At 38.1% G+C, this 24,599-nt stretch overlaps 2 protein-coding genes and 1 long non-coding RNA gene across 3 annotated transcripts in view; 2 read left to right on the top strand and 1 right to left on the bottom strand.

Moving 5' to 3' along the window:
* Window positions 1–23,397, bottom strand: part of LOC124270177 (FMRFamide-activated amiloride-sensitive sodium channel-like) — a 91,085-nt gene extending 67,688 nt beyond the window's left edge. Inside the window, 1 exon segment of the mRNA XM_046705204.1 lies at window positions 23,192–23,397. The gene's annotated coding sequence lies outside the window, so the exon portion shown is untranslated.
* LOC124270176 (integrator complex subunit 13-like) overlaps window positions 1–24,599 on the top strand; it is a 414,381-nt gene that overhangs the window by 100,461 nt on the left and 289,321 nt on the right. The window lies entirely within an intron of this gene.
* Window positions 21,199–24,599, top strand: part of LOC124270181 — a 146,241-nt gene continuing 142,840 nt past the window's right edge. The window contains exon 1 of the long non-coding RNA XR_006896700.1: window positions 21,199–21,245. This is a non-coding gene — a long non-coding RNA (uncharacterized LOC124270181). The remainder of the gene's footprint in view (window positions 21,246–24,599) is intronic.

Genomic DNA, 24,599 nt, shown 5'->3' with positions numbered 1-24,599 from the left:
TTACGGTTATAACAGTATTATTTTTGTGATCCCCTTTATGCTACAGTTTATTGTTTAATGAAGGACAAACTTATTTTCTACTTATTAAGTAAGATTTTTGTAAATTTACAAAATGTCAACACATTCAGCATCAGGAAGACATATGGACCTGGGGGAGCTTTTTTGTCATGAGGGCAGTGGGGTAGCCAAGTGGTTAAAGTGTTTGCTTGTCTTGCTGAAGACCCAGGGTTGATTCCCAACATGGGTACAATGTGCGAAGCCATTTCCCGCAGTGATATTGCTGGAATATTGCTGAAAGCGGCGTAAAATCTAAACTCACTTCTGTGGTAACCATCAAACTGTTGTCTTGAAAGTAATTGAGTGAGTTGGAGTAAGTGAGTGAATTTGGTTCAAATTCACTTTTTGAATGAGTATTACACCGATACCACTATGTCAAAGCTTTGTGTAAGAGGAGAAGACAAAGTGATGCAGGCTTGAGATTGGTTGAAATACACAAGCACAGGTGCTGGCAAACATAGAAACATAATTGGTGCCAATCATGATTTGATTCCACAATCATCATGTGTCCTCCCATTACGCAGACAGCCAGTTCGCAGACACCTTAAAACAACAACATTTACGGTTCAGTGAACAAATTATCTACTTCCTGTTACCTACACATTATAATGGAATAGTCCAAGTAAAAACACAGGAACAAACTGAAGCTATATTATTTATTTTGAAAGATGGACGAAAAGACAGTAATTTGAATTTTTTTTGCTGCAGTTTATTTTCATAAACATTTCGGTTTAACCTTCTAGTCTAGCGGGAGTTGGTATCATCATATTGAAAACATTAGCTTAGCTATTAGAAATTGCGACACTACAGTTGTATCATATAAATCAAATGGGAGATAACCACAATCATAGGTGTCCGGCTTGGCCAAGGGACACAACTCTGTACTGCAAATTGCTGTGGCCGATTTGGTCACCCATGCAAACCGCAGGACATGCAAACAATAATTCAAATGCTGAATACAGATCTATGCCAACATGAAATCTTTGTGGTTGTTTTCTTATTGAAATGTATTTCAAAAGAATTTTAAGAAATTATTCTATTTAGTATACCACGAGTACATTGTATTATCCTGTACCGTATATTAGCATAGATAAGCCAAATTTTGAAGACCAAAAATAACAGCCTGTAGAAGGGGGTCGGCTTATCTACGGGTAACACTTTCGTCAAACTGTTTTCTGGTGATCAGTTAGAAAACGACATTGTATTGTTTCATGTGAGCGAACAAGAGAAAACGACTTTGTCAGTGAAGACAGTATATACCTCCTGCTAGACTAACACTTACTCTCTGAGCCCCAGTGAGATGGGAGATTCAGAATCTAGACTTCATTCAGGACATTTGTATTACAGAAAGTGCTTGGTTAAATGGGAAAAAATATGGTTCAGGGACTGAACCACCTGCCTCCCTATGGGACTGAACCAAGACAATCAACAAAGGTTAAACCAACCTTTCTGAACAGAGTGAGTGTAACTCTTCATATCTGCAGTTTTAGTGGATTGGAAATCCTAAATGCTAAATTGGTAACTGAGGCAAAAGGTTGATGATCTAATTGTGCATAAGGTCGATTAAACATAGCCCAGCATGAAGACGGCCATTAAGTGTTTCCTAATGGATGGTAATGTGTTGGAAGGGGTGAAGGATGGGCTGGATGCAACTGTGGGGGTGTAGAAGGGAATGGCCAGAAGCTGGTTCAGCTTATGCTTGGCATTGAAGGGGTGAAGGATGGGCTGGATGCAACTGTGGGGGTGTAGAAGGGAATGGCCAGAACCTGCTTCAGCTTATGCTAGGCATTGAAGGGGTGAAGGATGGGCTGATGCGAGTGTGGGGGTGCAGAAGGGAATGGCCAGAACCTGCTTCAGCTTATGCTAGGCATTGAACTCGAACCAGTCCCATGTTTGTTGGTTTGTTGTTTAATGCAACTTTCGGCAATATTCCAGCTATATGACTTATGGTCAATAAATATTTGAGTCTGGACCAGACAATCCAGTGATCAACAACATGAGCATCGATCAGCACAGTTTGCATACAATGACATATGTCAACCAAGTCAGCGAGCCTGACCACCCAATCCGGTTAGTCACCTCTTATGACAAGGGTTGCTGAAGATCAATTCTAAACTGAGTCTTCATGGGTTCTGGCCTAAGTAGGGGTGGTGGGGTAGCCTAGCGGTTAAAGCGTTGGCTCGTCACGCCAAAGATCCGGGTTCGAATCCCCACATGGGTACAATGTATGAAGCCCATTTCTGGTGTCCCCTGCCGTGATGTTGCTGGAATATTGCTAAAAGCGGCGTAAAACCAAACTCAGTGAGTCAGTCAGTCTGGCCTAGGTGAGAACCAGGAACCCTGATACCTCAAGGGATGATATTCCAGGACTACATACAATACTGTATGTTACAGGCAGGTTTTTAGAATAACACAGCCTTTGAAAACATTTCTTTTACATAACTTACATTTATCTTCTTTTTTATCCTCTTCTGTTTTCATACAAGGAAACCAGATAAGGTTTAGTTTGATTCAGACTTGCTGAAGATTTCCGGTATACTAAAACATGATTTATACAAATCTGACTTCAACAGTCATGAGACTAGGATGGCCTGAAAGCTTGTGGGTGTGTAAACAGTGGGATACAACAACTGATCCTATTGTCCATGTCTCAATGACAGTACATGATGGCAGGACTGAGCGTCACAGTTTGAATATACATTTAGTACAGACAATACATTTAATATTATCTTACCTACATGTAATATACTTTAATTTCATTGGTCAATGACGCTAACAAGTTTCCGTGTCACCCTTCCAGGAGGGTGACAACTGGTAAAATATTACCCGCTGCCACGGTAACCGCCAAGCTTTCGCTGAGAAGCTGAAGCACTAACAATCGTCTGACGTCATAATATGACGCATGCCGTGCCCAGAGTTTGAAAACCGTTCGATCAGCTGTTTTTGTGTTCACTTTGTACAGATTTATTTTACTGACTTTCACTGCTTTATTTAAGCTATTTTATACATTGAGTGGTTGCACACTCAGCTTAAACATAATTAACAATTTTTATAGCAGTTTTATGTTTGTCAAAATATGTTTCACTGATGTTAAAACTCCAGTCGAGAGGCAGACACCATTTTGTTTGCATGTCAATTAGTCGGTAGCTATCTTTACCATAAAATAAAATCATATTTTGTACATTTAACATGGCGGTAAGATAAATACGTTGTATGCTTCTCCCTTGGGTAATTCGGTCTGATGTTCGCCTCTTTGTAGCAGTGTCATCCCTCGCCTACCGGCTCGGGGGACACTGCTACAAAGAGGCGTACATCAGACCGTATTACCCTCGAGGGAAGCATACAACTTATAACATACCAGTAAGCTTGAAGCCACCCTAGGCCACTTCTAAACCATCCTCAGTTGCACTTAAGCATCTCTAAGTCACACAAGGCCACCATAAGGTCACCCTAAGTCATTCTTTTGTCACCCTAGGTCACCCTAAGTTATTCTTTTGTCACCCTAGGTCACCCTAATGCACTCTTACTTCACCTCAGGTCATACCCAAGTCTCCATTGGATGCCCTTAAGTCATCCCTTAGGCACCCCATTCACTGAAGTCACCCCTATGTCCTGACCTGAACTTTTACCCTGAGTTGTTTGCAAGTTTCACCCAAGACCTCTTATCACTTTGTTTGAAATTCCTGACATAATAGGCCCCCACAACACTAGGTGTACCTTAAGTTCCCCCTAATTTGTGCCCCACAGATCTGTGAACACTTTGTTGGGAGAAGAGGCCGAAAGTTCCAATTGTTTTCCCTAAGTCTTCCTTACATTTTCCTGAAGTCGTACCAATGACCTGTCATCACTGTTGTTAGGGGTTCTTGGCAAAATAGGCCCCAGCTACCCCACATTTTGTAGGCCGTATATCCTGTGTAAAGTATATGCCATTTACATATTACACATGTCATTTGTAAACTATATGCCATTTAACACAATAGTGTATGTGCCCTGAATGTTTAATCAGCCTTGCAAAGACTATCTGTCCTCCAGGCTATATTCCTTGTATGACCTACGACATCACGTGTTCTTTATGCCCTTTGTGAAGAATATGCCCCTCTTGTGAAGATTGTATGATATATACCATTTGTAGACTATTCAAATTTCTAACTATTTTTTTGTACTTTTGTTGTTTTGCCTTTTCACATTTTACCAGAAACTCTCCTGGGAGCAGGTGCTTCAAACATGGCATTTGAAACATGAGAGTGAGATTGACTATAGAAACATGATGAGTGCTTCTCTAGCAATAATCTAATGGTGGTCCGCTGTATCAACTGTACAACCACATCATGAAACACCAACGTCCATCTTGATATCAGGGATCATCTTCGGTTTATGACAGATTAATAATTGTGAGGATTTTGAGAGAGCTACCTTTTTACACATAGCCCTGGAGCAGTTTACAATCATATTTAATTTCAGCATAGTCTTAATTTGTCATTGAAAAAAAAAGTTATAATTGTATTAGGTGGATTTATTTCTGGGGATGGGGATGGGAAGAATTTCAGAAAGATTAAATCGGATAAAAAGAATTACTTTCTTTCCATCAGATTTCATATCACGGGATTGTGGAGGGATAAATTTGTTCAAATTATCAAAATTGTATTGCCATGTTAACAACTGGAATCAACTGCTGTGATTATACACTGCTGTTGCGTGAAGTCAGCAATTGAGGCAGAATTGGTTACTGAAATTAGCTCAGCTTTTATTTTCATGGGAGAGCTAAGTACTGACTGAACATGAAACAGTACAAGCACACAAGCAGTAATTGTACCCATCTCAGCCCAGTTTCGACAAACTACGCCTCTTGTGGTTCAGCGTGTGTAATCTCATGCCGCCACGATGGTCATTTATCAATTTCCTGTAGAGAATGGAGATTATCAGAATAGTTATAGATTTCTTCATTTTCATATTTAGTATCATATCAAATTTCGCAATCTTCCATCTGCCTAATGAAAAACTCGTAGAAATCAATCTCGATCACTTCTTACTCATGTGCGAGGCTCACGTCATAAAGGGAGACTACTCTTGTGATTATATGACGATCGAGAAATTTGGAATGTTGGGTGAATTCAAAGAAATAGATTTGTGCCAAAGATTTTGTGTGTAAGAAGCATGATTATCAGAGCACTTTCATGATTTGAAGACATCACATAATGTATTTAGTAATATTAAAAGGTATTATGTTGAAGACTATTGAGATATTCTGGTGTGTTGTCTTGCTTCGTGGTAACATTGAGGAATTAATGTAACTGTGGTATAAATAATAGTATCTCTGTTTTGAAGATGTTGAAGATATAATAGTGATGAAAGATTTCTGGGTTAAATGTGACATGTTTGTTTGTTATTTTTCAAGTTGGAAGAGATTGTTTTCTCCTTAAGTATCAGACCAATGATTCTGTGAAGTAAAGTCAAGTTTGAATCCATGTGTTCAACCCATAGAAGAAGAAAAACTGAATGCTTAAAGAAATGGCTGTTCACAGTCGCCATTTGCAACAAAATGTGACTAATCCACAGCCCTTGAATCTCAACACAATTGGTTTCCTTTCTACAGATTCCTGCTAATTCTTCTTATAGTGCATATAACAAAGAGTAGTGGTAGGGTAGCCTTGTGGTTAAAGCGTTTGCTCATCACACTGAAGACAAAGGTTCTATTCCGAGTACAATGTGTGAAGCCCATTTCTGGTGCCCCCCACCTTGATATTGCTTGAATATTGCTAGAAACGGCGTAAAACTAAACTCACTCACATGATGAAGCTGATGCAGTGCACATATTACCAGAAAGCAGTCAACATGAAAAGGGTTGCAATGCAGAGTGGACATATTTGCTCCACCTGTGGCAAAACAAAACTTATGTCAAGTGCAATTCCTATCTGGAATTGAACCACAATTTCAGGTGAACAATTGACTTGACTTTGCATGTGTTTATGACATGTGTCACCATTGGGGCAGGATACTCTCAGGTTTTCGAACACCTGGTGTTATCACTATTTGATAGTTATTTGTAAAAACATGCTCATGATATCATCTGAATATTATATTATCAATTCTGCGTTTGCTATTGTCGATCAATTTTCAAGGTTCAAAGTTTACAGCATTAGATTAAACGTTTACAAACAGATACGATTTAAAAATTAATGCCTTTTGAAAAATAGACAAAGTAAATGTTTAAAACAGATAATTAAATTGATGTGGACTAAGCAACATGAAGTAATTATTGCTTGACAGATGTACCTCTAAGACGGAAGAGTTTGATATTGACCCTCCACTGGATGCCTTCCTCCCTCAATGCCAGACAAACCTGCTTCTTTGAGCACTGACTGACAAGTCTAGCAGATCACAGACAAGCAGAAAGGGTTTCATAATGTATTTACAGAGAGAAACCTTCTTCAAATACTTCCGACATTTGCCTGGATCTTGTCACAGCGTGTGTGTCAGATACCAGCACTTACATGAGTCCATGTTAGAGAATGAGTGTGAAAAATGTATCCCAACTTCTGTAGAGCAGACTTGAATAAATATTCATAAAATAACATATTGGCTGAAAAGTATACTACTTGTAAATATGATAATTCTATAAAGGAACTCTAGAGTATTGTAAGGAAGTCCCATGTCTAATAAATCGTGGCGGTGGGGTAGCTTAGTGGTTAAAGCGTTTGCTCATCATGCCGAAGACCCGGATTTGATTCCCCACATGGGTACAATTAGACTAAGGCTTAGTCTCTGAATATATATAATTTTGATAATAACAAACAAGCCCATTTATATTGAAAAGGAGCCCTAGGGAGACCAGAGATTCAGAACCTGAACCTGAGGAAATCTAGACTTGCTTTATTTAGGGCTTTAGCACCGCAGAGAGGGCTTGGCAGTAGGGAAATTAATGTGGTTCAGGGACTGAGACAGACTAGGGTACAATGTGTGAAGCCCTTTTTCATGTCCCCTGCCATGATATTGCTGGAATATTGCGTAAAGCGTCGTAAAACCAAACTCACTCCCTCTAAGAGATCAAAGGCTGATGGTGATGATGTACATAGTTAGCTTGGACGACACGGGGATTAGAATGGAATTGTGGGATTGTTTTGAATAACATGTGTATTTGAGGGCCAAGAAGAGAGATTAACACTTCCAATACGCTGCTTTTAGAAATTGTGTTGACATGTAATACAGCTGGTACCCTAGACCAATCTTATTTATTTCTCTGCAGGTTAAATGTGTTTTTATCTTTGCAGCATACAGCTATTAGTTTGATAAGCATACAGCTATTAGTTTGATAAGGGCATGTGTTAAGTTGGGAGGTTTTATGAACCACTGTTTTTAGAGATGCACTTTTTCAGAAAAGCATATTTTTTGTCATTTTTCAGTTGCAGTCATGTACAGTTTGGTTAAAGTGTCTGATTTATTCCATCTGTCATTTTTACCAGGCATACATTCAAGGTTGCTTTTGTAAAATTGATGGAAGGAAACTAATTTTGAAACTATTTCAGAGAATGCCTAACATGAATTATAAACATGCTTCAAACATCAAACTGATACACATTGATGTTTAGGCCTTTTTTTTTAATTACTTGGTTTACGTAAAAAAAATTTTAAATTATTAGCTCGGTAGGGAGGGGGAAAAAAGAAGGGAATATGGAGATGTTATTTGCACACTTGAGTATATCATATATGCCAGCTGCAGCATGCCAGCTGAACAGCCTGTGGCATTACCTGTCTCTCTGTTCCACAGGTAAAAGCGAATATGTCTAACTAATCAGCTCAGAGAATGAAATACTGTAATCGGTGCAATTTTTCGCGGAAAGTTCACAAAATACCTATTAGTGCAGTAGTTTTTTTCTCGCATTTCAAAAAGCCTGAGTGATGGTGTCCATCACAAAGTTTTCACAACCCATAGATATGCAATGATCAAAGCTAGCCACCATAATTGAATCGTGTTTACTAAAACAATCAGAGAGATGTGGGATTATACTTGTTTCAACATTGTGATTTGTGACTGATGTAAGTGAGCTTCGTTCATTTTGTGATTACGAGTAATCAGCTATCAATTAACTGACAAACCGACAACACACATTTGCTGATTGTGATCGCTATTACTAGTAGACTAGTATATGCCTCTATTCCTTTGTGTATTGTTTTGATGTTGTTATCTGAGAGAATAAACAAATTGCATGTTGTTCCTACTTGAGTATTTGTCATGACTTGACCATGAATATTTCGCTTGGTATGATTATTGACGCACAATCATTTTGCGCTAAAAGCACGAAAATTAATCCCACGCGAAAATAACTACGATTACAGTATTTGCAAGGTATTATTTGCTATTTTCCTTCTTTCTTTCTTTTTTTTTTTCACTTTCTTTCTTTTTTATCAGGTCAGTGGCATATAATGTAAAAGCAGGGGGTTTTTTTTCACTTTCTTCACATTTTGGGTCAGCGGATCCGTAAACCAAGTAATAAAAAAAAGGCCTAATGACATGATATTTCTGTGCCAACATACCGTGGAAATAATAGACATACTGTAATATAGACAGCATATTGTTGAAATAACCAACATACTGTTGAAATAGCAGACATACTGTTGAAATAGCGGTCATACTGCTGAAATAGCCAGCATACCGTTGAAATAACTGTTAAACCCACTTATCGTTTGTTTCAGCCTTCAACTTAGCGTAATATAGCCAGTGTAATGTTGAAATAGCAGTCAAACTGTAAAATAGCCAAAATACTGTTGAAATAACCAACATACTGTAAAAATAGCCAGCATACTGTTAAAATAACTGTTAAACCCACTTATCGTTTGTTTTAGCCTTGAACTTAGCGTAACTTTCACCTGGCCAAGTCCTCCTCTAACACTGAACATCAGTCTGCTCTGAGCCACCAGCCTAATAGATTCCAGCATGTTCGTACATTAAACAGACCCTGCTATCAGTATGGGTGTTTCTCATTAGTACCACTGACTGACAGGAGTACTCAACATTTAATCTAATGCCCTGATCAATCCCACTTACACTAATCTGTATAGTTTCTGGGCAAATTTATGGCTGCTATTTTTGTGTGTTTTTTGTGTTTGCTTGAGAGCGAATATCCCAGGTTAATGGTTATGAATGACCTACACTCGTAAAAAGAAACATAGCTTGCTGCTAAGGCTTTGATGATTACAAAATGATCTTTTTTCAATGTAGCAGTTATTTTCAAGTACTATAATTAGCTCCCTTCCATTAATAACACTCTATCTCTAACAACCATGTGGCTTAATTACTTTCCTGGGCCTAGATTTTCAAAGCTCTCTTAGCGCTAAGATAGTCGTAAGTTAATGTTAATGTATGGTACTTACGACTATCTTAGCTCTAAGAGAGCTTCGAAAATCTAGGCCCTGAAGCCAAAGATTTACACTTAAACCTCTTGACTCCTACTCAGATGGGTTAAATTCACAGTTATGTCAAACACACAGAAATGGTCTTCAGCAACCCATGCATGTCGTAAGGGGCGACTAACGGAGTTGGGTGGTCAGTCTCGATGACTTGGTTGACACATGTCATCGTATCAATTGCTAAGATCGATGCTTATGATTTTGATCACTGGATTGTCTGGTCCAGACTAGGTTATCTGAAGCCTGCAGCCATATAGCTGGAATATTGCAGAGTGCTGCATGGAACAACAAACAGAGAAACAGTCTGACCCAAACACCTGTACAGAGAAACAGTCCGACCCAAACACCTGTACAAAGAAACAGTCTGACCCAAACACCTGTACAAAGAAACAGTCTGACCCAAACACCTGTACAGAGAAACAGTCTGACCCAAACACCTGTACAAAGAAACAGTCTGACCCAAACACCTGTACAAAGAAACAGTCTGACCCAAACACCTGTACAAAGAAACAGTCTGACCCAAACACCTGTACAAAGAAACAGTCTGACCCAAACACATGTACAAAGAAACATTATAAACTTTGTGTCTTATTCCTCATTGTTTCCAACTCAAGAAGGGGCAGTGGGGTAGCCTAGTGGTTAAAGTGTTTGCTCGTCACGCTGAAGACCCGGGTTCAGTTCCCCACATGTGTACAATGTGTGAAGCTCATTTCTGGTGTCCCCGCAGTGATATTGCTGGAATATTGCTAATATTGCTAAAAGCGGCATAAAACTAAACTCACTCTCTCAAATGCAAGTATAGTCTCTAGATTTATAAATACTGTAAATCTTGAAAAATAATGTAACTGTTGACCACTAGCCATAGCTGGAACATTGCTCTGATTGAGGTAAACAAGACAAAAAGCAAAAGTCATTTTCTGTTTTAGCGTTTCATTATCATCTTATATGAAAAGACTTCAGTGTCTACGTTTCACAGCTTTTGAGTTAACAAACACGCATTCTCTTCATACAAAGGGGCGGTGGGGTAGCCTAATGGTTAAAGCGTTGGCTCGTCACGCCGAGGACCCGGGTTTGAATCCCCACATGGGTACAATGTGTGAAGCCCATTTCTGGTGTCCCCCGCAGTGATGTTGCTGGAATATTGCTAAAAGCGGCGTAAAACCAAAACTCAGTCAGTCAGTCATACAAAGATTTCCAACAGCATTATAAAACACTTGCTCAATGGTAGTTTGATCAGTTAAAACATTCAAGGTCTCAAAAAGTCTAATGGACGATGTCAAACTTTATGCGTCAGTGACAAAAACAATGTCTGATGCAATTGCCATCTTGGACTGTAACGATTCGGTACGATTAATCGAAACTTGAATCTTACACCTTAGTTTCTGTTTTCGATAACCATTATCACTGTATCAATTCGATATCTGAATACCTGTTTATATTATTTCCACACAGCCAGAACATAATTTTGACTCCAAACTCAAGCAGTTTGGAGTGCTGAAATAAGGCGAAACGTGATCAAATCAAATTGCTAAGGATCAAATCATGGATTCAACAGAAAACTATGATGTGGGGTCTAATTTGGTTTAAATATCTAAGCTTATTGTAAGCATGGATCTTGGGTTTCAGTCTGTCATTTCATCTTGTGGATCCAATACCTGCCATTGACAGGTGTTGTGTTCTTGTCAATGACTCGTTCCATGATTTTCAAAATGGTTGATTGGTGCCATGAAAACAATTTATATGGTTACTTATGTATCAATGTGCATAAGGTCAGATTAAAGTGACTGTTTGCCTAAAGAGGGGTCACTATATCATTATTTATCCAATTTCAAACGGATACAATTTTAAATTATAAATCTACGTTTAAGTAAACTTGTGATTTTCTGTGATCCTTAGCAAAGTGTGAGTAGTATATACTTTTACAACAGAAACTGCATGAGCCATTAAAGTTTGGGTTCGAGAAGAAGGTACCGCTGGCAACCAAAGGTTGCTTTTTCTTGTTTTCTCCTCACTGAGGATGTGTCAAGGGTAGGAAATCTGCCATTTGGTTTGGTTGTGTTAGAGATTTAATAACTTAAATTCACGTGACAAAATAGTATCTCAAAGCCAATTTCCTTACTCCTTTTTTCATCTTTTTATTTAAGTTAGAAGTCTTTTTGCAAAGTGTGAAGCATTCAGTATTAAATCACTTGTTGTGTTGAAAATTCTGAACACGGGCTGATGGCTTAATTTGATTGAAACAGTGACAACGTAACTATTTGGGATAAACCACATAACTCGTACTGCCTCCTTCCAGCGATTCCTCAAGCAATTACTTAAAGTTGAACAAAACTGTTCCCGTTGCTTTTAGCACCCAGGCAAGCAAATACGTAAAACAATTTCTGCACACAGGCATTGGTTTTCCAAAATTAAAAACTTGTTGTGTTGTGTTGTTGACATTGTAGATTACACCACTGAAACACTGTTCTGTAAAATATACAACTATAATGTGCACCCTGGGCACTTAGAAAATTGACAGCAGAGAATGGGTGACTTGTTTGTTTGTTTGTTTACTTCTTTGAGTGGCAGTTTAGAAGCTGGGAAGTACCAACGTGACAAACTTTATGGATAACAACTTCTTTATTATGAGAGTGCGACGTTTTGACACAGATTCTTGTACCGTTGTCAAAAATTGACAAACTTTATGGATAACAACTTCTTTATTACGAGAGTGCGACGTTTTGACACAGATTCTTGTACCGTTGTCAAAAATTGACAAACTTTATGGATAACAACTTCTTTATTACAACAGTGCGACGTTTTGACACAGATTCTTGTACCGTTGTCAAAAATTGACAAACTTTATGGATAACAACTTCTTTATTACGAGAGTGCGACGTTTCGACACAGATTCTTGTACCGTTGTCAAAAATTGACAAACTTTATGGATAACAACTTCTTTATTACGACAGTGCGACGTTTTGGCACAGATTCTTGTACCGTTGTCAAAATTGACAAACTTTATGCGCGCTTTTTGATTACAGATTCTTTTGACACAGATTCTTGTACCGTGGAAAGTCATGCAGTAACTGATGTATCGTTCACGATGTTATGGCTTCAGTTTTTGTAATATGTGGATTGAGGGGAAAACATGGCTGCTTATTAAAGACAGAACTTGCGAACTTGAAACAATGACATGTACGGTGCAGTTGAGCACTGTTGTGTCAAACTCTGATAACTCGATATCTCGGTTGTCTTGATATAACATCTCGGTCCCGGCAAAATCTTTCATAATTTATCATTATTCAAGCTCTTTTAACTTGATACGGATGTCTCGATATTTCAGATATCTCGATATAATTTCATGGTCCCAACAAGCAAAATTACCCTTTTAACTCGACATTTGCAAAGAAACTAGATATTCACCTATCTTTCATGGGCAAGTATCCCTCTGAACTGAGGTTGTTTCCACACATTTACACATCGTGCCGCATGAATCAAAGGGATGCGGTAGTGTAAACTAATTAGGGATAATTGAGTTGAAGGTGTCACTTGTTTGTTATTTAATTAGGATTAACTAAGAAGGAATTAATTAGGAAGTACTCACTATTACGACTAAACACTACTGATGATGCATTATAGTTTCGATATCAAAACATACTGAGAAGCGTTTTGTTTTCTTTCATAGTGATATGTGATGATATGCCCTGGTCGGATGTCTCAAAGTTCGGATAACTCGATATTTTTTCTTGGTCTCACAAATATCGAGACAACGGTGGTCGACTGTATTTGCCAAAATGTACACCCCAAACACATTTAACAATTTACAAGGTGGGGTATTAAACAACCCATACACTAGTTAAATTTGGTGTAAAACATCAAACAATTTAAAAGATTAAGCTAATACTTTTGTAACAATAATCTGGGCAATATACCCATTATACAACCACCCCTTCTCTAGTGACATAATACACACAAGAGTAAATTTAGTCTTACGTTGCACCCATCAATGTTCCAGCTATATGGAGGCAGGTCTGTAAATAATCCACCACCCGATCAAATTTGTCACTAATCTTTCGACAAGCATGGGTTACTGAAGATCAATTCTAACACAGTATTCACGGGTAGGTGCTTGTGAATGTTACAGATTATCTAAAAAGGTGATCAGTGATTGCTATATATGGTTTGTCATATACATGCTGTATACATTATTCAATATGTTTCCAGCCATATGTTTTGACTGTATACATATAGTATTATATGTTATTTCAAAATTCTTTATATGAACTGTGTAAACAGTCATTAACATGAGGCGATTATTTAGTGGTTAAAATTCGTCAGCGAAGACCGAGGTTAATCCCCACATGGGTACAATATGTGAAGCCCATTTCTGGTGTCCCCATTTGATGTTGCTGAATATTGCAAAAGCGTAAAACCATTCAGTCAGTCAGTATAGACATTCACAGTCAGTATAGTAGGTTCAGCCATTGCTGCTATTTATGGTCCAGAGTTGCCTCCCTTAGTCACGGTAGGATCCACCAACCTTGATTGTGATCCATGCTTTGTCAGAAGCATTCACAAGCTTGGGTGTTTCACGAAAGCAGATCTACATCACTCAGTCTATCCCCTGTCATGAGCCCCCCTGCACTGATTCAGATAAAAGGGCAGCCTTTTCTTTTCTGTTGAGGGACGATGGAGTAGTCTAATGGTTAAAGTCGCCACTCCTCAAGCTGAAGGCATGGGTTCGATTCCCTCAATGTGTTAAGTGGATTGCGGGTGTCCCCCGCCGTGATATTCATGGAATGTTGCTAAAAGCTGCGTAAAGGCATACTCACTCACTCACTCTTTTCTGTTGACAAAGTCTGGCAGCATGGACAAGAACATTCGCGGGATAAAACACAGACAGATTTGTTTGATAAGTGCATTTATATTCATTCTTTTACGACAAGCCTGATTACAGAAAAAGGATACATGAAGTGAAATTACCTGTAAGCCACAATGTTACTCTCACAAGAACTGATTACTGTTCACAGGCATTTTTGGTATTTTACATTGTTGTTGTTGCGTTATGATCCCAATTTGAGGGAATACGGCTATGAAACTCACTCACTCACTCACCCACCCACCAATTTATCCCTCTTGTTGAGGGAGAAATGGGCTTCACACATTATACCCATGTGGGGAATTGAACACAGGTCTTCGACATGACAAGCGAACACTTTAACCATTGGGCTACCCACTACCCGGCCCCCCTTGATGCCAGACGAATGTTTGTATCCCTCATCTTTCCCAACACTTCCTATTTGAATAACACGCAAACTGCATCTTGCAGATACATGGCTGTCATGACAACAGCCATCACTGCAGACAATTCAAAACCACTGAAAACAACTTCTGAATATTAGGTTGTAAACATCAAATGATCATTATCCAGATCACCATTTATGACCTTATTTAATGGGTTTTAATCTAAATATCAGATGTTGGAAAATTCAATTTCGAATAGGTAATATGTTGATGATCATGGGTTTGCATGAGTTATATAATTAATTTCTGAAATGTAACGTGTAGAATGTTTCACAAAATATGGAAACACAAAAACGCTAAAGCAGACTTACTGCCACTTTGTGTTTGCAAAGACATTTTGTATAATACTGGTCATCAGCTATGTGTTATATCATGCATATTTCGCAGTCATCTGCCATACATTTTAGAATTAAATGACAAATGGTATTTGTCTCCAGTACATGGTATCAAGACAGAAATCAAGTAAAATACTGTTTGAATATGAATACTTTGGTCAGAAATGTTAATTTGTTTGAAATGTTAATGAAGGAAAATTCCAATTCCGATTTTGATATATCCATTCGTCTATTCGTTGCATGAATTTCCTTGAATATGTTTCAATGGAAATAGTATCATAGGGGGAATTATTGAATTAGAATTAGATATGTTACTGCGGGTGTGGAAATTCAACAGAATTTGTCAAGAACAATAGTTCATTCACTGTCCTTCCATCCCAGCCACACGCATGTACTTATTCACTCACTAGCTATAGAAGTCAGATTCATTCCAGTTTAAATCAACAGCATTTAGCTGGAAGATTCAAATGTTGAATTAATATTAAAGTTTACAGATGTTATATTTATAACAAGATTCAATGATCTGTATGTTTACATCAGATGCGCCCAAAGTTTTAATCAGTTTCAATCCCGATATTTTCCGATTTGTAACAAAATATCAAGCTGCAATTATTCCTCCTATGATCCTTTTTTGGTATAATCATCTTGACAATGCCCAGTGTATAATGAAGAACTCACTTATGCTGAAGAATTGAATAGTTGCATTTCCGATAATTCTGGTTGGACAGTTTCATTGTCATCCTACTCAAAAGAAGTAAAGAACCACCAAATTTGTACATTTTACTGTAGTAAATCTGTCATGTCATGACAAGGACTTTTGTGAGTGAGTGAGTTAAGTTTTATGCCGCACTCAGCAATATTCCAGCTATATGGCAGCGGTCTGTAAATATCGAGTCTGTACCAGACAATCCAGTGATGAACAGCATGAGCATCGATCTGCGCAATTGGGAACCGATGACATGTGAGAACCAAGGCAGTGAGCCTGACCACCCAATCCCACTAGTGGCCTCTTACGACAAGCATGGGTTACTGAATGTCAATATTCTAACCCGGACCTTCACGGGTCAGGGACTTTTGTAATATGAAAGAATTGAGTGATTCTTATCTTGTTTTGAGTAGTATATTTCACCATCAACAGATGACAACCTTTAGTGCTGGATGTGTTTACTTGTTTCACAAAATTTGTTTGTTTATTTGTTTGTTGTATAACTCAGGAATATCCCCCTCTATATGGCGGCAGTCTGTAAACCACATGTCATGCATGTGGTCTCACCTTAGGTCAGTGAGTTTGATCATAATGGCCTCTGTTCACCCAGCAGAAAATGGGTACCCGGCAGGATACGACATGTGACTATTAACCTTCTAGCACCTCACAGGCAGCTTGGGTTATCTGGGGTAATAATAATCAGATTGTGCGCTTTGAGCAGGATAGAGCAGGATATGAAGACTGGAAAGGCGCATTATAAATATTCTTCTTATTATAAGCCATAATAATTGACTTGAGCATTCATCTCCGCAAGGCCACACTTTTCTAATTACCTGGTTTACAGATTTTGTACAGCAGTATTCCTGTCGGTAGGTGATTAAAAAAATAAAATGCTTTGAGTAGAAATTATTACAGTTACGCCCTTTGGTATTCTACATAAACTCACTGTAGTTCATATTATTATCACTAGATGTCAGCCAAAAGAAAGAGTTACATAAAAAGCTGTCCTTTACATATTGTTTCAGCATTTTCACTTCAAAACGCTAATTCGGCAATTTTATTTGTTTCAATATTTAAAATTTTGTTTTGTCAACGATTCTAAATTTGTAACAGGAAGTTGATTTCAATAAAGTAGATTTTTAAATTAGATATTTGGATGTTATTTTTCGGCAGTATTTAAAAAATGGAAAAATTGATTAATTTTTTTTTCCACTTTAGCAAAAGTTACAGTGGGCGCATCCTTAAGCCAAGTAATAAAAAAGGTGTGGCCCAATGGGGATACGATTCTCACCCAAAACAATGAAAACAATGTAGACATGTTGAGTGAGCTTCCCTACCTGATCACATGTTAACATACAACTGTCTTGTACAAGCGATACCCTCCGTGTCAGTGCTGCCCTCTCCTGTGCTCCTGCCAACAATGTGCCACAGTGTTTACACTGCGACTCAAGCATGGCCGTATTACACAGCACACACTGCATCTGTTTCACTTGCCAAGAAAACCATTGTCTTGCACGAGGACTTTTATTATATTTTTTACCACCCATTTATTCAGTTGTCACTCTAATGAAAGGGTGTAACATTTGGTCGCAACAGTCTTCATTGTAACAGCTCTGTTTTCTGTGCCATTTCACGAGAGTCTTTATGGGTGGTCGGTTGTCAGTCGGACATTTCAGATTTTTAGTCAACAAGACAGAAGTCAGTGGGTTTTGAAATATTAATTACTGTTCAGTAAGTAAATGTTTTATGTCCCTGTTGGAGTGAGTGAGTGATTATGGTTTTACACCACTTTTAGCAATATTCCATCAATATCACGTCGGGGAACACCAGAAATTGGCTTCACACATTGTACCGATTGGCATTACGAGCCAACGCTTTAACCACTAGGCTACCCCACCGCCCATGTCCCTGTTGGAACTAGCTTCAGCAGGTGGTGATGTATCGTTTGAGATGACATTGCATCACAGTGCTTGGCAGACCATTGTGACATGACAATCAAACATTACTTATCTCCCTGCCACTCAACCTGCTTAGCTGTACATTTTTCCACTTAAGACACTGGTTAGGACTTGTTAGGACTGTTTAAAAATGGCAAAAGTTTGAAGAATGATTTTGATTTTGAATAGAATTTTCTTTTGTTTCTACTGCCATCAAACACGTCAACAGTCATGAATGAAAGTTTTCAACCTGCTGATAAGCCTCAAAGTTTTGATGTCATATTGGTATGTTTATATCAGAGACACTTTGGTGAGATTACAATGGACTGCAGCAATGTGTATTCTTCAATAGGCTTTCCTTTTTGGATGGAACTTTTATTAAAGAGAGCACTAACACAATGTCTAAGTTGTCAAGACAGCACAGTGTACAACGCCTAATAATGTCCATTGTCACTTCCCCACCTTTACACTAAACAGTAAAGATCTATCTTACACCAAGTAGTATTTCATCCACGTTTTATGATAAACGTTAATGATAAAACTATGAAAAAAGGTATTGATGTTTATTGAAGCATTTTTTAGTCGTTTTATGCTTGTATGCAATGATGAACCACTTTTGATGGCCATAGCTTCACCCTCCTGGATAAAGGAGATGGACTATTTGCTGGAAGGAGACTTTGCCATTGACCTTTTATGATGGCTTTTGGCTTCAGACAGTACAGCTGTTGCAAGATATGCTGGGGGATTTCCTTTTGACGACTAACAAGTGTTTGAGGATCATGGTCAGCCTCGTCCTGGGTATAGATTAAACCATGAATAGATGTGGGCTATAGCGGAGATTACATAATGATATTTACACAGAGACGGTTACTGCTTTTGGTTTAGGTTTTTTGCATGTTGTTGATGGTGGTTGGTTTTAAGGATACTTTTAATCAGTCTGCATGCTGAAGAATGTTTAGTTATCTTTCACCCTTGTCACTGCTTTTAACTCTCCCGGCAGTTCCCATGATGGAATGGCATTAACTTTCTAACAGTGTCTGACGTTTGTAAAGCTTTTGTACTTTTAAGGACTTTCAAGAACACTTTATAAGCATACAGATAGTTCTATAAGTGCATTATGTCAAAAATATGGGAATACAGATTATTGGATTTATCTTTACTTGGATTTATATATAAATTGGTATTGCAAAAATGTCACTATTCTACAATATTGGTTTTGAGATGAAGTCTTTTGAAGTCAATCCTAGACCACAATGATGTCATAACACAGAGGGATGCCAGTGAATTTGGTCTGTGAAAGACAAATACCAAATATGTTAATGGTCATCTTCTTTTATTGACCCAGGAATTCACACTGATGATGTTCAGTGTGATCAGACACAAGGTAATGCTCTACCCAAGTTTGACAGACAGAAAGAATTTGTCAAAACAGATGCAGAATCTTCAAATAAGTTTGATCAGTTATGATACTGGGCCTAGATTTTCGAAGCTCTCTTAGCGCTAAGATAGTCGTAAGTGCCATACATTAGCATTAACTTACGATTATCTTAGAGCTAAGAGAGCTTCGAAAATCTAGGCCCTGGATATCTTTTAAGGGACAACCTGTGATATGAATAGAGCTTATTAAAGAGATATTGACAAACACACAGAACATTTTCACATTCACACAATGTTAGGAAAGATTCCTTGACCATACAAAGTAAAGATGGTGTAACTCATCAAATTATGATGATGATAATAATAATAATTACAAACATATAAAAATATAATAATTATTCAACTGCTGAAGTGTCATGGTCGGGTTGATAAGATTTTTGTCAAGGTTGAAGCAGATCAAGACTCAACACTCAACACTCAGGGGCGGTGGGGTAGCCTAGTGGTTCAAGCGTTCGCTCGTCACGCCGAAGACCCGGGTTCGATTCCCCACATGGGCAAAATGTGTGAAGCCCATTTCTGGTGTCCCCCGCCGTGATATTGCTGGAATATTGCTAAAAGCGGTATAAAATCAAACTCACTCACTCACTCACTCAACACTCAACACGCTACATGCATGTGGTACAAAACTTCCTGTAAGAAGTACATCTATTCTTTGGGCTGAAATATTTAAGTGATTTATTATCTTGCCCCCAAACCACAATGAAAACTAAGTGTGATTCATCAGAATAGATTGTAACGTGTATGAGCCTCCACACAATTGAAGCAGTAGATAGATTGTTCTGTCCATATTGTACCATTAGATGCCTGTATAGTTGAATGGATAGTGCACCTGCCTGTAGAGCTGATGGTTGGTAGTTTGATCCCCAATTGCATTATACCAGAACCGAACAGGTTTATTCATATAAATCACACAAAGTGACATAGTGATTATTCAGGTGTTTACACTTTCTATGTACACATTCATTTTTGGAGACATTTAAAAGAGGAGCATAAATATTTTGTCAAATTTTGCTATCTTACATAATTATGAGTGACTGAGTGAGTTTAGTTTTACATTATTTTTAGCTATATTCAAGCAATATCACGGCAGGGGACACCAGAAATGGGCTTCACACATTGTACCCATGTGGGTAATAATAATAGGAGATGTTAATGTAAAGACATGTTGTTAGATGGTACTTTTTTGTTACCCTGCCTGGCTCTCATTGTGAGTGAGTGAGTGAGTTTGGTTTAACCGCTTTTAGCAATATTCCAGCAACATCATGGCAGGGGACACCAGAAATGGGCTTCACACATTGTACCCAAGTGCGGAATCGAACCCGGGTCTTCGGCGTGACGAGCGAACGCTTTACCCACTAGGCTACCCCACCGCCCCTCTCATTGTAAAGGGAATAGTACAAGGACTGGCTGGATCAAAGTCAGTATACTGCATCTGAGTGGAGGAGCAGTGTTAAACTGGTGCATGGAATCTCGGTGATCGGGTACTATGAAACCATCATTAGTCCAAACTATAATGTATTGAGCAAGGGACCACACAATGATATTCACTGGCCCATTCATGACAAAAAAATATGTTTCATTTAATCAAAGTAATTCTAAAATTCTACAGACCAGTACGCTATACATTTTCATTACATCATGTGGCATTCAAAGTTGGTTTAAACATATGATAATGTCCAAAGAAATCTGGATCGATAAAAACGCAAAACTTGTTTATGTAAATACCTCCCCAGGTAATGAATTGACACAGCTGGTTAGTATACATTGTACAAGATATGTACAATTGCACAATTGAAATATTTTGTCAGTATTTTGAAATTCTGTGGGAAAATATTAATATTTCCTGTAAAGACCCTTGAAATTAGTAACTGGTGGTCCTTTAGAGTGAGTGAGTGAGTAAGGTTTTACGCTGCTATTAGCAATATTCCAACAATATCACGGCAGGGGACACCAGAAATGGGCTTCACACATTGTAATATGTGAGGAATCTAACCTGGGTCTTTGGCGTGACGAGCGAACGCTTTAACCAGTAGTCTACCCCGACCTCCCCTGCTCCTCTGGACCCTAAGGTTGAAGGACAAGGTAAAACAGTGTACTCCCTCACACTGATTCCAGTCAGATTTGAGAAATACTACTTACCGGTACCCCTTGAAACACTGAGCATCATCTTGGAGTGGGAAGACCATTCAGTCGAGGTACCTATATGTCATTTTGAACAGTGAAGTAGCCATCAGGTTAGGCTGTTGTCTTGCAACATACAAAGTCCGAGTCAGAAGCAGTCATTGATACAATATATGAAACTTGAAGATTCTCTTCTGTTGTGGGTCTGTGATACTCATGAATTAGAAACACCCAGTGAATCCACAAAAGAAAATGTATGATATGATCCCAGCAAAAAATGTGACCACTGTCTCCGAGAGTCAACATGATCTATTTGTGTCAATCTTCAAGCACACTCGTGCAAGGATATCTGAGACGGTCTCGTTCTACAACCAACTCAGCTGCTTAATGGCTCTAGTGATTCCCTAGTATGACTATCTTGTATCTGATTTCATTTCAGAACTTGTAGAATCTTGCTGTTACTTCAGTGTATTTAGGGGGCGGTGGGGTAGCCTAGTGGTTAAAGTGTTGGCTGGTCACGCCGAAGACCCGGGTTCGAATCCCCACATGGGTACAATGTGTGAAGCCCATTTCTGGTGTCCCCCGCTGGAATATTGCTAAAAGCGGCGTAAACCCAAACTCAGTCAGTCAGCGTATTTAGGGGATATTAGGATCAGTTTTCAATCCCAGGAGTTTGCATGATCAGTTTTGTTCCTGTATGTATGTAGGTTGAAGATCAGATTGTCGTCATTTCGGTGAAAGACGTAGGTTTGGATGGTAGTGGGATGTTACAGGGGGGGAAATAACTTTAAAATTGCTAGTGTACTCCGGTACAGTGGCACATGTAAAATCACTTGCCCTGATAATTTTTCCACTATACCGGCCGTTTCTTGTTGATTTTTTAAATAAACAGCATAATTAATATTGGAAAGTGAACTGGACTCCGGTACAGTGTGATATACAAATTTGCTTGCCCAACAGAAAAAAACACTAGACTCGGGCGTCGGGCAATGGGTTATTTCCACCCCCTGTGTTACCTGACAACACGTCACTAAAGTCACTCTTCTATATATGAAAGAGGAGAAAGGTTGATGCTGTGAATCTATTATTGATCAATTTACCTCAACAGGTGTAATATTGGGGCTCCCACACAACACTTGAAAAACAATTTATTCAGTATTATATGTATATTTTAAAATGTGCAACCTTTCATTAAAGCTAAGCATGATTTCGCTTATCGACTCATCAATCAACCTAAAGCTAAACATGTATAAATGCTATTTATTGCAATAATTCCTTAAAGCTAAACACCATTTCCCTTAAATGCTGTTAAATGCAACCATTCCTTAAAGCTAAACATGATATTGTTGTAACACACATTAAAAAATTGATACCTCAAGTCAAACAATCTGGAAAATTTCCACACTGCCCTTTTTAGAGTAAGATTTTCTAAGATCACTAAGAAATACGTAATAAATAGAAAATTGTCTCTTTTTTTGGGTAAAATAACATTTTTACTTCATATTGTGATGCAATAAAGTTGAAAGTTTGAGCAGTATGAAAATAGCTCATTTGATGAAATAATTGCATTATTTAACTAGAAAATCCAAATATCTTCTAAATGTATGTAGAATTGATCTTCAGCAACCCACGCTTGTCGTAAGAGGCGACTAACGGGATCGGGTGGCCAGGCTCGCAGACTTGGTTGACACATGTCATTGTATTCCAGTTGCGTCAATCAATGCTTATGCTGTTGATCACTGGATTGTCTTGTCCAGACTCGATTATTTACAGACTGCCGCAATATAGCTGGAATATTGCTGAGTGTGGTGTAAAATCTAAACTCACTCACTCACTCTAAACGTACCTGTATTTCACACTGAACATGAAACAATTCCGTATATGCCACGTAGATAGTGAATACTTACTTTGAATGAAGTCCAGATAAAGATTTGTCCCCAGCAGCATTCCATCACTATCTCAATCACTGGATTATCTGGTCCAGATTCGATGATTTACAAATCACCTACATGCAGCTTGTTAAGGGGGGTTGACCAACAAACATACAGTTATACTGTGCAGTTATATGCCTACAATCCAATAGCAAAATAAAGTCCCGTCTACGGTATACGCCTTTGTCACTGTTGTTTTTTGTTTGAAACTGACAGTGACAGACTATTACGTGTCCATGTTATGCATGACTGCCATTATGAACTTAGTAATAAACCCAGTATTTTAATATCATAGCTTTATCTTCAGGATACCATCATTTGTTATGCATTATTGATGAAATATTATGCATGCATTGAAAAATATAAATAAGATATAAAAATCGATGTTTCACACAAAAGAACTGCATTTTGTGTGAAGACTTTTGTTTGTCAATGGAAATGTGGACAGTCAAGCATATTTGTACACTTGGTGCAGTCCAGTAAAGCCATATTTGTCTGTCGTGCAATTTTGAACCAGAACTGTTTCTTGATTATAAAATTAATAATATAATTTAACTAAGACTATTCTGTCCTTTCACGTCACTGACTGACTGAGTTTAGTTTTACGCCGCTTTTAGCAATATTCCAGCAATATCACGGCGGAGGACACCAGAAATGGTCCTTTCACGTCAACCAGAGCACATTTCACAGCCAAGCCTAACTTGATGAGCAAGATATTGCCCCATGTAACAGCTGACTCCCTGTTACCTAACGAACCGTATTGCTTTGGCGCTATTGTTTTCATGAATTCTGCGAACTGGTATCTGAATGTTGCATTTGTATACTGATTAGTTTTTATGAAAATAATATTTTCAAGAATACATGAAACTTCATTGTTTTTATCATTTGGTTTCAGGTTTAAGAATCATATAGAATGGTTGGGAATAAATTTAACCTAAACTCTTTGACCCCACCAAGATACAAAAACAAAACAAAACAACAACAAAATATAAATCTTCAAAATGTAAATTTTATTCTTGATTCTTTGCTATTCCGTAACAGTGTCCTTCACAACTAAAATGTTAGCCTTTGAAAGTTTTCTGAATTCCCTTTATATTAAATTTCAGCATACAGTTAGTGTAACTACGTTACAGTTAGTGTAACTACGTTACAGTTAGTGTAACTATGTTCGAGATGAACACTCTTACAACCACATGACAGAAATATGAAATGCAAATGAAATCGCTATTAAGGTTGTATGTGTGCATACTTCAATTTTCAAAATTCTATCTTCAATTTTCAAACAGGTTAAGATAATTTTCAACTTAGACCTGAATTGTCAAGATTTTAAATACATATCATGTCTCATACAGTCTTTCATACTTTCCAACATAATGCTAATGTA

The sequence above is a fragment of the Haliotis rubra genome, unplaced genomic scaffold, assembly GCF_003918875.1.
Source record: "Haliotis rubra isolate DU_JTF1 unplaced genomic scaffold, ASM391887v1 Scf15, whole genome shotgun sequence".
Lineage (NCBI taxonomy): Eukaryota > Metazoa > Mollusca > Gastropoda > Lepetellida > Haliotidae > Haliotis > Haliotis rubra.
The sequence above is the reverse complement of the archived record's forward strand: the minus strand, read 5'-3'. Positions and strand labels throughout refer to the sequence as shown.